Raw genomic sequence first — 13954 nt, 5'->3', positions numbered from 1 at the left:
TGTGCAGGATGTGCTATGATTTCTACTATTTTTAAGGTGGCTCTAGAAATAAAAAGAGTTCATTGCAATAAAAGCTTAGGAAATATTTAGAAAAAAAAAAAGAAATATTTAGTATCACATATTCGATGGTGATGTGAATTTTCAAATGGTCTAGATACCTTTTCAGATCTTTAGTGTAATGTTTTACATTTCTTTCCAGATTTTTCACCCAAGTGTACTCATATTTGGAAAATTTCTCCACGACCATGTAAAATGTTAATATAGCATACTTATATGTCAATGATTTTTCATATATAGAAAGATAGATATAGATTTATGTATAGATATGTGTATATAAGTACATATATTTTAAAATATGAATGTGTAATATTTATATTTATATAATGTATAAGTATATAATATATAGAATACATACATATTTTTTAAGTTCCTCAATTTTGATACTATTACCTTTTTCCTTTCATCCTTCAAACTTCACACTATTCAGTGAGGCACCAAATGGTTATGTCTTTCTCCTGCCTTAGGATTATTCTAGCTTGAAACTGGTTCAAATCAAAACCCATAGTGATCTCTGTAACACCCTTCATATCCCACATTTTCTTCTTATGCTTGTAAGTTATTAATCCAAAAAAATAATAACTTTGTCCCTTCCACTGAGAGCCCTCAAACCTCCAGCAGCAGTATCCAGAAGCACGCCTCTATTAAATCTCCCAGGTTGATCGTCTGGGGTGTCCCACACTCCCCACCCCAGCTGAAACTTTTTCTTATATTTCATGGACAATGACTCACCATTCCCCAAATCCTTTGTACTACAGAAGAGTATGAGGGAGTCAGCTATTTCTATCTTCTTTCTGAAAAAGTAAAGACCAGTATTTAAATGTACTTTGCCATTACAAGATAAAGATAATGCTTTGGACACCTGGACCTGGAAAGTGACTGTGGAATGGGGAGGGTGCATATGTGCAGATGAACCATCACATGGGCTCCAGGTACTGGGCAGGCAGCTCTAGCCTCACATTTGAGAGGAGTCTTCATTTGTTTGTTTTCAGGTTTCTTTGGGTTTCTTTTGTTTCCTTTAATCTGATGGTTCTGTATGGTCATTTCCAGAAATGCAAAATACACTCATATTCAGACATCTTTTCATTACCTTTTTTGCGGGGGGTTCTTTGGTCTTTCTCCCCTGTTCCTTCTTGTTCCATGTCTGTACTGATCTAGATGAAACATCTACTAAATTACTTCACAACAAGACTTGAGAGGTGCATTGATTACTACTTCTGTTGTCCCAAATTACCATAAATGTAGTGGCTTATGACAACACAAATGTATTCTTACTGCTCTGTGGGTGAGACACCAAAATGAACCTCACTGGATTAAAATCAAGGTGTTGGTGGGCTGCACGCCTTCCAGAGGGGGAAAGGGAGGATCCACGGCTTTGCCTTCTCTAGCTCAAGATGCTGCCCACATTCCTGGGCTTGTGGCTCCTCCCACCTTCAAAGCCAACGATCTCATCACTGCACTTCTGCTTCCACTCTTACATCTGTTTCTCTGAGTCTGATTCTCTGCCTCCTTCTTTCATGTATAAGGACTCTTAGGATTAAACTAGGCCAGATAATCTATATGAATCTCCCCATTTTAAGGTGTTTAATTTAATCACATCTTTAAAATCCCTTCTGCCACGTAAAGTCAAATATTCATAGGTTCCAGGAACGAGTACATGGGTGTCTTTGGGGGCCACGACTCCGCCTAACTGCATTGGTGATGTGTCATTCGCCCTCCCACCCTCCCCAGGAGGGACAGAGATTGGTCTTTCCAAAGAAAAGCTGACAAAAGTGATTTCTAAAAAATGGAACTCAAAAAAAGAAAAAAGAAAAAAATGGAACTCAAGGTGTGCCATCATCTGGGTGAAAAAGAGGAACATGGGAAAGGGTGGGATCCTCCCAGTGTATTAAAAATGATACAGAAACGTCTACCTCAATGACATTGTGTATGTACAGACAGGATTACAAATTCTAGTTTCTACAGCTGTTCCGTAATGATTTATAACATGAAATGTGTGTAAATTCTCCTGTTAACTGAAAGAATATACATTAATTTTGAAGAGCCAGTGTACTCTGAAAGGCCATAATGAGTTTCCCAAATCCTTATAAGTTTGTTTTTACTGCAAAGTACCAGTTTTTTTTTAAGTACCAGTTTTTTATAAAAGAATCCTCAAAACTTCATATTCACTGGACTTAATGACATAGGGTGGGCTTCATTTTGTTGGATGCCTGCTATGGGTAAGGTGCTATCCTAACATATTTGCATCCTACTTATTCTACCGACAGTCCTAGGAGACATTTAGTCCACAAAAAGGAAACCAGGTCTCAGAAAAGTCACTTGCCCGAGATCACACATTTATGAACTGGCTGAGCTAGAATTCAGATATTGGTTTGTATGATTTTAAAGATTTTTTAGCTCCTCTTCCACGAAGATGCCATGGACTCTGTAAGGGGGTCCTTTCAGGATCCCTAAGCCCATTTTGTCATTATTGCTTTCACTTCCTCTACTTTTCCCATGCAGTGCTCTTTAGGTCATACTCATAACCAGTATAATCCACTTTGAGACTGGTGGCAGGGTCTATGAATGGAATCTGGTGAGCAGAGACAGTGCACATGGACACGAGATGTGGGTGAGGCTGCATCACAGGACTGAAAATGATTCTGCCCCCAGGATTATTTCTAGGAGCCCAAGTTCCCAAGGGTGCTGGAATTCGTGTCTGCCCATGAGTCTCCAGGATGTCCCACGACTGTTACCTGGTGTCTTTGTCTAGCCTCTGATCCTGAATGGGCTGCCTCTGCCCAGGCCCCTGACACTTTGCAGTTTGCCTGTATAATCCCCCTTGCTGGCTTGTGACCCCACAGGACACCTAACACACAGGCTTTCCTGGCTGGCTGCCACTACGTCGTCACCACAGCCCGTGGCTTCCAGTCGTCTTTCAGTGCCCCAGCCACTTGCCTGTAGGGCCTGGCCACCCACAGTGCTGGCTTTGCCAACAATGTGTAATAAACAATAAGAATGATACAATTCAGAACAATGTGTTTTTCTCTGTATTGCAAAAAAATTCAATGATTTAAAAATGTATGCAAACCACTTCTCTCTCTGACATTAAAATAAGGATAAGAAAAATCATAGGTATGTTGCACTGTTTTGTTTTATTGCCCAGCCCAGTTGGGGTAAGGAGTGGGGGAAGGGCTGCATTCCATGACACACGTGCTTTCCCCAGTTTCACACACATCTGATATTGACTGCGTCCTAAAAACACAGTTGTCTGGTTGGGAGTATGATATGATTGTTCCCTATAAACGTGTGACTTTGGTGGTTATTACTTGGGACCTGTCTGAGTCAACAAAACCATGCTTCCATGGTTCCATGGACCATTAAGGAAAGGAGTACGTGTTCTGATCATCTGAAATCATTTTGACACCTGATAGAGAAGGTAGTCAAAAACTTGCCGAATGACCATAAAAGCAGGGAGAAAATCCCAGCAATCAGATGGGGCTATGCTTTTAAAAGGTTGGCATCACCAAGGTTCTGGAGAACAAAGAGTGTGAGGGAAAAAAAGTGGACATTGGGGACTTTGATTCAGAAAAGTGGAACACTGAATATCAAGAAGCTTTGAGAATGCCTGAAACAATTATTTTGCTTATGGTCCCTTCTTTCCAGACGCATGAGAAAGATACATGATTTAAATCCATACCTAAAGTTTCCAATGGGCTGTGAAATATTGGTTTCAGGTTTCTGTCACTAAATGAACAATGATAATGACGAAAAAGCTCAGGGTTCTGTAAACCTAAAACTGTTCTAAAATAAGTTTATTTAAAAAAAAAAAGCAACTGTAAAATGAAGGAAGTTTTCTGGTATAAAAAACAATGTGCTCACATAAGATTTCATTTATATGTGGAATTTAAGAAACAAAGCAGATGAACACATGGGGGAGGTAAAAAGAGAGAGGGAAACAAACCTTAAGAGACTCTTAATGATACAGAAGAAATGGAGGGTTGATGGAGGGAGGTGGGGGGGTCAGATGGGGGATGGGCATTAAGGAGGGTATTTGTGATGAGCACTGGGTGCTGTATGTAAGAGAGAACTCACTGAATTCTACTCCTGAAAACAGTATTTCATTGCACACTAACTAACTAGAATTTAAGTGAAAAATTTGAAAAGAAAAAGCAAAAATAAAATGATTCCATACATAGAAAAAAAGAAACAATTGGTTACTTAGATTCAGTGAAATACAGAATTTTATATTTCATTTTTATCATTTTGCCACTAGCGTTGACAAACCATAATTTTCTAAAACAAAAGATAGTGATTTTGAAAGTTTAATTTACGCTAATGTTTCCAGAAGGGGAAAAAAGTCTTTATTTATTTATTCATGAGACACAGAGAGAGAGAGAAAGAGAGAGAGAGGCAGAGACACAGGCAGAGGGAGAAGCAGGCTCCATGCAGGGTGCCCGACGTGGGACTCGATCCCAGGTCTCCAGGATCAGGCCCTGGGCTGAAGGTAGGAGCTAAGCCACTGAGCCACCCGGGCTGCCCTCCTTGCCTACTTTTGCACCCAAAAGAAAAGCAAACTATCTTAACAGAAGAAAAGCTATTTGAAGTTAATAAAGTGTGCTATGTGGTTTATTAGTAGGTGAATTTTTGTGTTTTGTGTGTCTCCACACTAACAAGTCACATGTTTGTCTTGACCATAAACAAGGCAAATCTGATGGGAAGATGAATTTGGAGAATTTACCTACATTCATGAAAGGAGACATATATTGATATGACTCATTTGCTTTTTAATGTAATTCAGGTATAAATGAAGAATACTTTTGATAATTACCAATTTCCTAAATATAAAATTTGTTCTACCTAGATCTCAATTAATAATGTTATATGATCATTTGCTATAAATACACTCAGTTTCATCTGGATGAGAGTTGTTTGGTGATTTATAATGTTTATAATTATGTAATATTAATATGGTGCTGCATCAAATTAAACAGAGTGTGACTTTTGTCACGATACAGTAAGAAAAAATTCTGCACATTCAAGGTTTTTCTTCAAATATCTCTCTTGCAGTTGTAACCAGAAAATCTGTTGTTAAATGCCACATGTTTCACTGTTGCTCAACAGTTTGGCTTATGTAACTGATGTTTATTAGTCATGCTTGCTAATCAAAATAGAGTCTGAGAAACTGACAAGTGGTAGAGCATGATTATATTTATCTTTGAGTCTACAATGTAATGATTTTTATTTTTAAAACCTCTTTTCGAGTTCATCCATTTAGGAAATGTTTATTGGATATTCACCATAAGCCATGCACTTTAATCCTAAGATCAATTAACAAAGGCAGTGAAATTAGTCAACATTTACATCGCATGAAATGTATAAAACCTTCAAAAGAACTGCTAATTGGATATTATTAAGACAAGCAGTGACATCTGAATAAAGAAAGAGGTTTCTTGCCCACACCAGTGGGACCTGAGAAGCAATCAAATTCCCACTTAATGCAAAATATTTATCCAATATTTTCCTTGTTTGACTATAATGTCCACCTTTATTGGCATTCATTGTTTTAAGGCAACGTTTTTGAAGTAGCGGTCCATGGAAAACTATGTCTCACCAAGCCTAAAGAATTCATCACTACAACTGCACTACAAGAAATATAACAGGGAATTCTTCCAGATGGAGAAAACTTTTTCTACTTGAAGCAAGCAGAAATAAGCAGGAGCTAAGAGTACGTGTGTGTGTATGTGTGTGTGTATAACACACATGTAAAATACATATATGTGAAGAGGAATAAATGTATATGTGTATGTAAAAAGAAGAAAATGCTTACCATTGATTTTAAAAAGTAATGATCATGGGACGCCTGGGTGGCTCAGAGGTTGAGCATCTCCCTTGGGTCAGGTCGTGATCCTGGGGTTCCAGGATCTAGTCCTGCATGAGATTCCCTGAAGGGAGCCTGCTCCTCCCTCTGCCTGTGTCTCTGCCTCTCTCTGTGTGTCTCTCCTGAATAAGTAAATAAAATCTTTAAAAAGAAGTAACAACCATAATAATATGTAACACAGAGAAGTAAAATGTAGGCCAGCTATGGTAACAAGGGCAGAAGAATGATGAATGAATGTAATGAGTCCTCAAACATTTTGTTTACAAGTAGTAAAAGTAATATAAGCCATGCAACTCTATGTATATGGTAAATATTGACTCTCTAGAGCAATACACACTGAATTAAAATAATTATGTATATCTACATATACATATATAGAAATAGATACAAATGTAGAGATATATACCTGACTAAAAAGCTAGCAGAAAAGTGGAATTAAAAAAACAGTTAGGGGGAGGAGCAAGACGGCGGAAGAGTAGGGTCCCCAAGTCACCTGTCTCCACCAAATTACCTAGAAAACCTTCAAATCATCCTGAAAATCTACGAATTCGGGCTGAGATTTAAAGAGAGACCAGCTGGAACGCTACAGTGAGAAGAGTTCGCGCTTCTATCAAGGTAGGAAGACGGGGAAAAAGAAATAAAGGAACAAAGGCCTCCAAGGGGGAGGGGCCCCGCGAGGAGCCGGGCTGAGGCCGGGGCGAGTGTCCCCAGGACAGGAGAGCCCCGTCCCGGAGGAGCAGAGGCTGCACCGACCTTCCCGGGGGAAAGGGGCTCGCGGGGAGGTGGAGCAGGACGGAGGAGGGCGGGGATGCCCTCGGGCTCCCGGGGACACTAACAGACACCTGCGCCCCGGGAGAGTGCGCCGAGCTCCCTAAGGGCTGCAGCGCGCACGCGGGACCCGGAGCAGCTCGGGGGGCTCGGGCGGCGGCTCCGCGGAGGGGGGCGGGGCGGAAGCGCGAATCCAACAGCGCAGGCCCCGGAGCACAGGGCGCGGGGACACAGCCCAGGATCCGGCCTCCCCCGGGACAGGCAGAGCCGGGAGGGCCCAGGACAGCAAGGACGCTCCTGCCCCAGCTGAGCAGATCAGCGGCCCCGCCCCGGAGCCTCCAGGCCCTGCAGACGGAGAGCTCCGGAGTTCCTGCCGGAGCTGAATCCAGGTTTCCAGAGCTGCCCCGCCACTGGGGCTGTTCCTCCTGGGGCCTCACGGGGTAAACAACCCCCACTGAGCCCTGCACCAGGCAGGGGCACAGCAGCTCCCCCAACTGCTAACACCTGAAAATCAGCACAGCAGGCCCCTCCCCCAGAAGACCAGCGAGACTGACAACCTCCAGGAGAAGCCAAGGGACTTAAAGTACACAGAATCAGAAGATACTCCCCGGTGGTTCTTTTGTTTTGTTTTGTTTTGTTTTGTTTTGCTTTTTGATTTGTTTCCTTCCCCCACCCCCTTTTTTCTCCTTTCTTTTTCTTTCTCTTTTTCTTTTTTTTTTTCTTTTTTTTCTCTTTTTTTCTTCTTCCCTTTTTTTTCTCTTTCTCTTTTCTTTCCTTCTTTATCTCCTCTCTTTTTCTCTCTTTCCCAATACAACTTGCTTTTGGCCACACTGCACTGAGCAGAATGACTAGAAGGAAAACCTCACCTCAAAAGAAAGAATCAGAAACAGTCCTCTCTCCCACAGAGTTACAAAATCTGGATTACAATTCAATGTCAGAAAGCCAATTCAGAAGCACTATTATACAGCTACTGGTGGCTCTAGAAAAAAGCATAAAGAACTCAAGAGACTTTATGACTGCAGATTTTAGAGCTAATCAGGCAGAAATTAAAAATCAATTGAATGAGATGCAATCCAAACTAGAAGTCCTAACCACGAGGGTTAACGAGGTGGAAGAACGAGTGAGTGACCTAGAAGACAAGTTGATGTCAAAGAGGGAAACTGAGGAAAAAAGAGACAAACAATTAAAAGACCATGAAGATAGATTAAGGGAAATAAACGACAGCCTGAGGAAGAAAAACCTACGTTTAATTGGGGTTCCCGAGGGTGCCGAAAGGGACAGAGGGCCAGAATATGTATTTGAACAAATTCTAGCTGAAAACTTTCCTAATCTGGGAAGGGAAACAGGCATTCAGATCCAGGAAATAGAGAGATCCCCCCCTAAAATCAATAAAAACCGTTCAACACCTCGACATTTAATAGTAAAGCTTGCAAATTCCAAAGATAAAGAGAAGATCCTTAAAGCAGCAAGAGACAAGAAAGCCCTGACTTTTATGGGGAGGAGTATTAGGGTAACAGCAGACCTCTCCACAGAGACCTGGCAGGCCAGAAAGGGCTGGCAGGATATATTCAGGGTCCTAAATGAGAAGAACATGCAACCAAGAATACTTTATCCAGCAAGGCTCTCATTCAAAATGGAAGGAGAGATAAAGAGCTTCCAAGACAGGCAGCAACGAAAAGAATATGTGATCTCCAAACCAGCTCTGCAAGAAATTTTAAGGGGGACTCTTAAAATTCCGCTTTAAGAAGAAGTTCAGTGGAACAGTCCACAAAAACAAGGACTGAATAGATATCATGATGACACTAAACTCATATCTCTCAATAGTAACTCTGAATGTGAACGGGCTTAATGACCCCAAAAAAGGCGCAGGGTTTCAGACTGGATAAAAAAGCAGGAGCCATCTATTTGCTGTCTACAAGAGACTCATTTTAGACAGAAGGACACCTACAGCCTGAAAATAAAAGGTTGGAGAACCATTTACCATTCGAATGGTCCTCAAAAGAAAGCAGGGGTAGCCATCCTTATATCAGATAAACTAAAATTTACCCCAAAGACTGTAGTGAGAGATGAAGAGGGACACTATATCATACTTAAAGGATCTATTCAACAAGAGGACTTAACAATCCTCAATATATATGCCCCGAATGTGGGAGCTGCCAAATATATAAATCAATTATTAACCAAAGTGAAGAAATACTTAGATAATAATACACTTATACTTGGTGACTTCAATCTAGCTCTTTCTATAGTCGATAGGTCTTCTAAGCACAACATCTCCAAAGAAACGAGAGCTTTAAATGATACACTGGACCAGATGGATTTCACAGATATATACAGAACTTTACATCCAAACTCAACTGAATACACATTCTTCTCAAGTGCACATGGAACTTTCTCCAGAATAGACCACATATTGGGTCACAAATCGGGTCTGAACCGATACCAAAAGATTGGGATCGTCCCTTGCATATTCTCAGACCATAATGCCTTGAAATTAGAACTAAATCACAACAAGAAGTTTGGAAGGACCTCAAACACGTGGAGGTTAAGGACCATCCTGCTAAAAGATAAAAGGGTCAACCAGGAAATTAAGGAAGAATTAAAAAGATTCATGGGAACTAATGAGAATGAAGATACAACCGTTCAAAATCTTTGGGATGCAGCGAAAGCAGTCCTAAGGGGGAAATACATCGCAATACAAGCATCCATTCAAAAACTGGAAAGAACTCAAATACAAAAGCTAACCTTACACATAAAGGAGCTAGAGAAAAAACAGCAAATAGATCCTACACCCAAGAGAAGAAGGGAGTTAATAAAGATTCGAGCAGAACTCAACGAAATCGAGACCAGAAGAACTGTGGAACAGATCAACAGAACCAGGAGTTGGTTCTTTTAAAGAATTAATAAGATAGATAAAACATTAGCCAGCCTTATTAAAAAGAAGAGAGAGAAGACTCAAATTAATAAAATCATGAATGAGAAAGGAGAGATCACTACCAACACCAAGGAAATACCAACGATTTTAAAAACACATTATGAACAGCTATACGCCAATAAATTAGGCAATCTAGAAGAAATGGACGCATTCCTGGAAAGCCACAAACTACCAAAACTGGAACAGGAAGAAATAGAAAACCTGAACAGGCCAATAACCAGGGAGGAAATTGAAGCAGTCATCAAAAACCTCCCAAGACACAAAAGTCCAGGGCCAGATGGCTTCCCAGGGGAATTTTATCAAACGTTTAAAGAAGAAACCATACCTATTCTCCTAAAGCTGTTTGGAAAGATAGAAAGAGATGGAGTACTTCCAAATTCGTTCTATGAGGCCAGCATCACCTTAATTCCAAAACCAGACAAAGACCCCACCAAAAAGGAGAATTACAGACCAATAGCCATGATGAACATGGATGCAAAAATTCTCAACAAGATACTGGCCAATAGGATCCAACAGTACATTAAGAAAATTATTCACCATGACCAAGTAGGATTTATCCCTGGGACACAAGGCTGGTTCAACACCCGTAAAACAATCAATGTGATTCATCATATCAGCAAGAGAAAAACCAAGAACCATATGATCCTCTCATTGGATGCAGAAAAAGCATTTGACAAAATAAAGCATCCATTCCTGATCAAAACTCTTCAGAGTGTAGGGATAGAGGCAACATTCCTTGACATCTTAAAAGCCATCTATGAAAAGCCCACAGCAAATATCATTCTCAATGGGGAAGCACTGGGAGCCTTTCCCCTAAGATCAGGAACAAGACAGGGATGTCCACTCTCACCACTGCTGTTCAACATAGTACTGGAAGTCCTAGCCTCAGCAATCAGACAACAAAAAGACATTAAAGGCATTCAAATTGGCAAAGAAGAAGTCAAACTCTCCCTCTTCGCCAATGACATGATACTCTACATAGAAAACCCAAAAGTCTCCACCCCAAGATTGCTAGAACTCATACAGCAATTCGGTAGCGTGGCAGGATACAAAATCAATGCCCAGAAGTCAGTGGCATTTCTATACACTAACAATGAGACTGAAGAAAGAGAAATTAAGGAGTCAATCCCATTTACAATTGCACCCAAAAGCATAAGATACCTAGGAATAAACCTAACCAAAGATGTAAAGGATCTATACCCTCAAAACTATAGAACACTTCTGAAAGAAATTGAGGAAGACACAAAGAGATGGAAAAATATTCCATGCTCATGGATTGGCAGAATTAATATTGTGAAAATGTCAATGTTACCCAGGGCAATATACACGTTTAATGCAATCCCTATCAAAATACCATGGACTTTCTTCAGAGAGTTGGAACAAATTATTTTAAGATTTGTGTGTAATCAGAAAAGACCTCGAATAGCCAGGGGAATTTTAAAAAAGAAAACCATATCTGGGGGCATCACAATGCCAGATTTCAGGTTGTACTACAAAGCTGTGGTCATCAAGACAGTGTGGTACTGGCACAAAAACAGACACATAGATCAGTGGAACAGAATAGAGAATCCAGAAGTGGACCCTGAACTTTATGGGCAACTAATATTCGATAAAGGAGGAAAGACTATCCATTGGAAGAAAGACAGTCTCTTCAATAAATGGTGCTGGGAAAATTGGACATCCACATGCAGAAGAATGAAACTAGACCACTCTCTTGCACCAGACACAAAGATAAACTCAAAATGGATGAAAGATCTAAATGTGAGACAAGATTCCATCAATCCTAGAGAAGAACACAGGCAACACCCTTTTTGAACTCGGCCATAGTAACTTCTTGCAAGATACTCCATGAAGGCAAAAGAAACAAAAGCAAAAATGAACTATTGGGACTTCATCAAGATAAGAAGCTTTTGCACAGCAAAGGATACAGTCAACAAAACTCAAAGACAACCTACAGAATGGGAGAAGATATTTGCAAATGACGTTATCAGATAAAGGGCTAGTTTCCAAGATCTATAAAGAACTTATTAAACTCAACACCAAAGAAACAAACAATCCAATCATGAAATGGGCAAAAGACATGAACAGAAATCTCACAGAGGAAGACATAGACATGGCCAACATGCATATGAGAAAATGCTCTGCATCACTTGCCATCAGGGAAATACAAATCAAAACCACAATGAGATACCACCTCACACCAGTGAAAATGGGGAAAATTAACAAGGCAGGAAGCAACAAATGTTGGAGAGGATGCGGAGAAAAGGGAACCCTCCTACACTGTTGGTGGGAATGTGAACTGGTGCAGCCACTCTGGAAAACTGTGTGGAGGTTCCTCAAACAGTTAAAAATAGATCTGCCCTACGACCCAGCAATTGCACTGTTGGGGATTTACCCCAAAGATACAAATGCAATGAAACGCCGGGACACCTGTACCCTGATGTTTATAGCAGCAATGGCCATGATAGCCAAACTGTGGAAGGAGCCTCGGTGTCCAACGAAAGATGATGGATAAAGAAGATGTGGTTTATGTATACAATGGAATATTACTCAGCTATTAGAAATGACAAATACCCACCATTTGCTTCAACGTGGATGGAACTGGAGGGTATTATGCTGAGTGAAGTAAGTCAGTCGGAGAAGGACAAACATTATATGTTCTCATTCATTTGGGGAATATAAATAATAGTGAAAGGGAATATAAGGGAAGGGAGAAGAAATGTGTGGGAAATATCAGAAAGGGAGACAGAACGTAAAGACTGCTAACTCTGGGAAACGAACTAGGGGTGGTGGAAGGGGAGGAGGGCGGGGGGTGGGAGTGAATGGGTTTGGGCACTGGGGGTTATTCTGTATGTTAGTAAATTGAACACCAATAAAAAATAAATTTAAAAAAAATAAAAAATAAAAAAACAGTTAATCCAAAAGAAAATAATCACCAAATCTCAAGGGTAGCCACTAAAAAATAACAGCAATTAAAATTATTAGTAGGGAGATATGACATAGATGTCATTAAAAAGCTAACAGAGGAGAATAATTAAAATAATTCAGAAGAGAGCAAGAAAGGAGAAATAATGCAACAAAGAGCAGAATATTGAAATAAAGTAGCAACATGGTGAACATAAATCCAACTATGCCAACAGTCACATAAAGTGAGTGGACTCATGAAGAGGAAATGAAGTGTGAATATCGTCAGACTCAAAGAAAAGGGAAGACTCATCTCTATGTTGTTGACACGTAGCACAGAAGCACTGACACAGAAAATAAGGAGAGAATAATAATGAAGGCCATCCAAACAAGGGAGCTGTGGAAGCTGTGTCGCTCTAGTTCTATAAAATAAAGTGGACTTCGGGTGAGGAATTATTACTGGAGATCAAGATGAACATTTCAAAATTCAAGAAGGGTCAGTTCACTAGGACAGTACAAACATCCTAAATTTGTCTGCAAGTAATAATATGGATTCGAGATAAAGGAAGAAACAGACATATCCAGAACCCAAAAGTCTCCACCTGGGAGCTGTTGGGCAGCTCTGGAACTCGCTGCTGCAACAGGCAGGATGTGAAACACCACACCTCACGGCGGTAGGACAGACATCCTTTGCCGTTGCAAATGGAAAATCCACCAAAATGGACTATTATGCTAAACTGTGAATCAGGTGTTGACACATTTCAGAAGACTGGAATCACGCTGAGCAAGTGCTCTGAAGAAACGGTGCAAATCAGTGACAGGGGGCCCGAGGATCCCCTACTGTTCCGAGGTGAAGCAATATTCTTGTACTGACCCGTGCACCAGAGAAGACATCGCAGGACAACGAGGAAAATGTTCGGGACTGGATGGTGGAAGAAACAAAACAAAGCAACAAAACAGAAACGAAAACAACAAAAACAGAACGAAACATCCTAATACATGTGGATTCTGCTCAAAGGGAAAACTACAGCTTCATATGCTTACATCAGAAAGGAAGAATCACCGAAAATTAGTCAAGTCAAGTCCTACCGCAAGAAGCGAGGGAGGGTGGAGTCCGCTGAGCCACGAGTGCGGGGCAGAGAAGCCTCAACAGCACGGCCCGGCGGCTCCGCGGAGGGTCCCGTCCCCGCCCGCGCCCGCAGCGCGCTGCCCGCGGGGCCTGCCCCTCCGTCGGCCCGTCTCTGCCTCCGTCCGGGTCTCATGAATGGATAAACAACATCTCAAAAAAATGAATCGATCAAAGGAGACGCCGCTGCTCTAGGGGAAAGTCAACCGACGAGAGCTGGTGCCGTGAAAACTCATTCAAGAACGGCTTGTTAGAAAAGGGCCGGTTCCCAGACAAGGGGCGCTTGGGCAGGGGCCTCCGAGGC

General features: G+C 41.1%; 1 long non-coding RNA gene across 4 annotated transcripts in view; it reads right to left on the bottom strand.

Annotated features, from left to right (window-relative positions):
• LOC144312057 (uncharacterized) overlaps positions 1–13954 on the bottom strand; it is a 27132-nt gene extending 13178 nt beyond the window's left edge. For 3 of the 4 annotated variants that reach the window (XR_013377469.1, XR_013377471.1, XR_013377472.1), the window contains exons 1-2: positions 13614–13954; positions 790–851 (exon numbers count right to left, since the gene is read on the bottom strand). This is a non-coding gene — a long non-coding RNA (uncharacterized LOC144312057). Of the gene's footprint in view, positions 1–789; positions 852–5866; positions 6180–13613 lie in introns of those variants that run through there. The other variant, XR_013377470.1, reaches the window with a different exon arrangement.

The sequence above is a fragment of the Canis aureus genome, chromosome 4 (genome assembly GCF_053574225.1).
Source record: "Canis aureus isolate CA01 chromosome 4, VMU_Caureus_v.1.0, whole genome shotgun sequence".
Classification (NCBI taxonomy): domain Eukaryota; kingdom Metazoa; phylum Chordata; class Mammalia; order Carnivora; family Canidae; genus Canis; species Canis aureus.
Note: the sequence above shows the minus strand (reverse complement) of the source record. Positions and strands in the feature narration are given on the sequence as shown.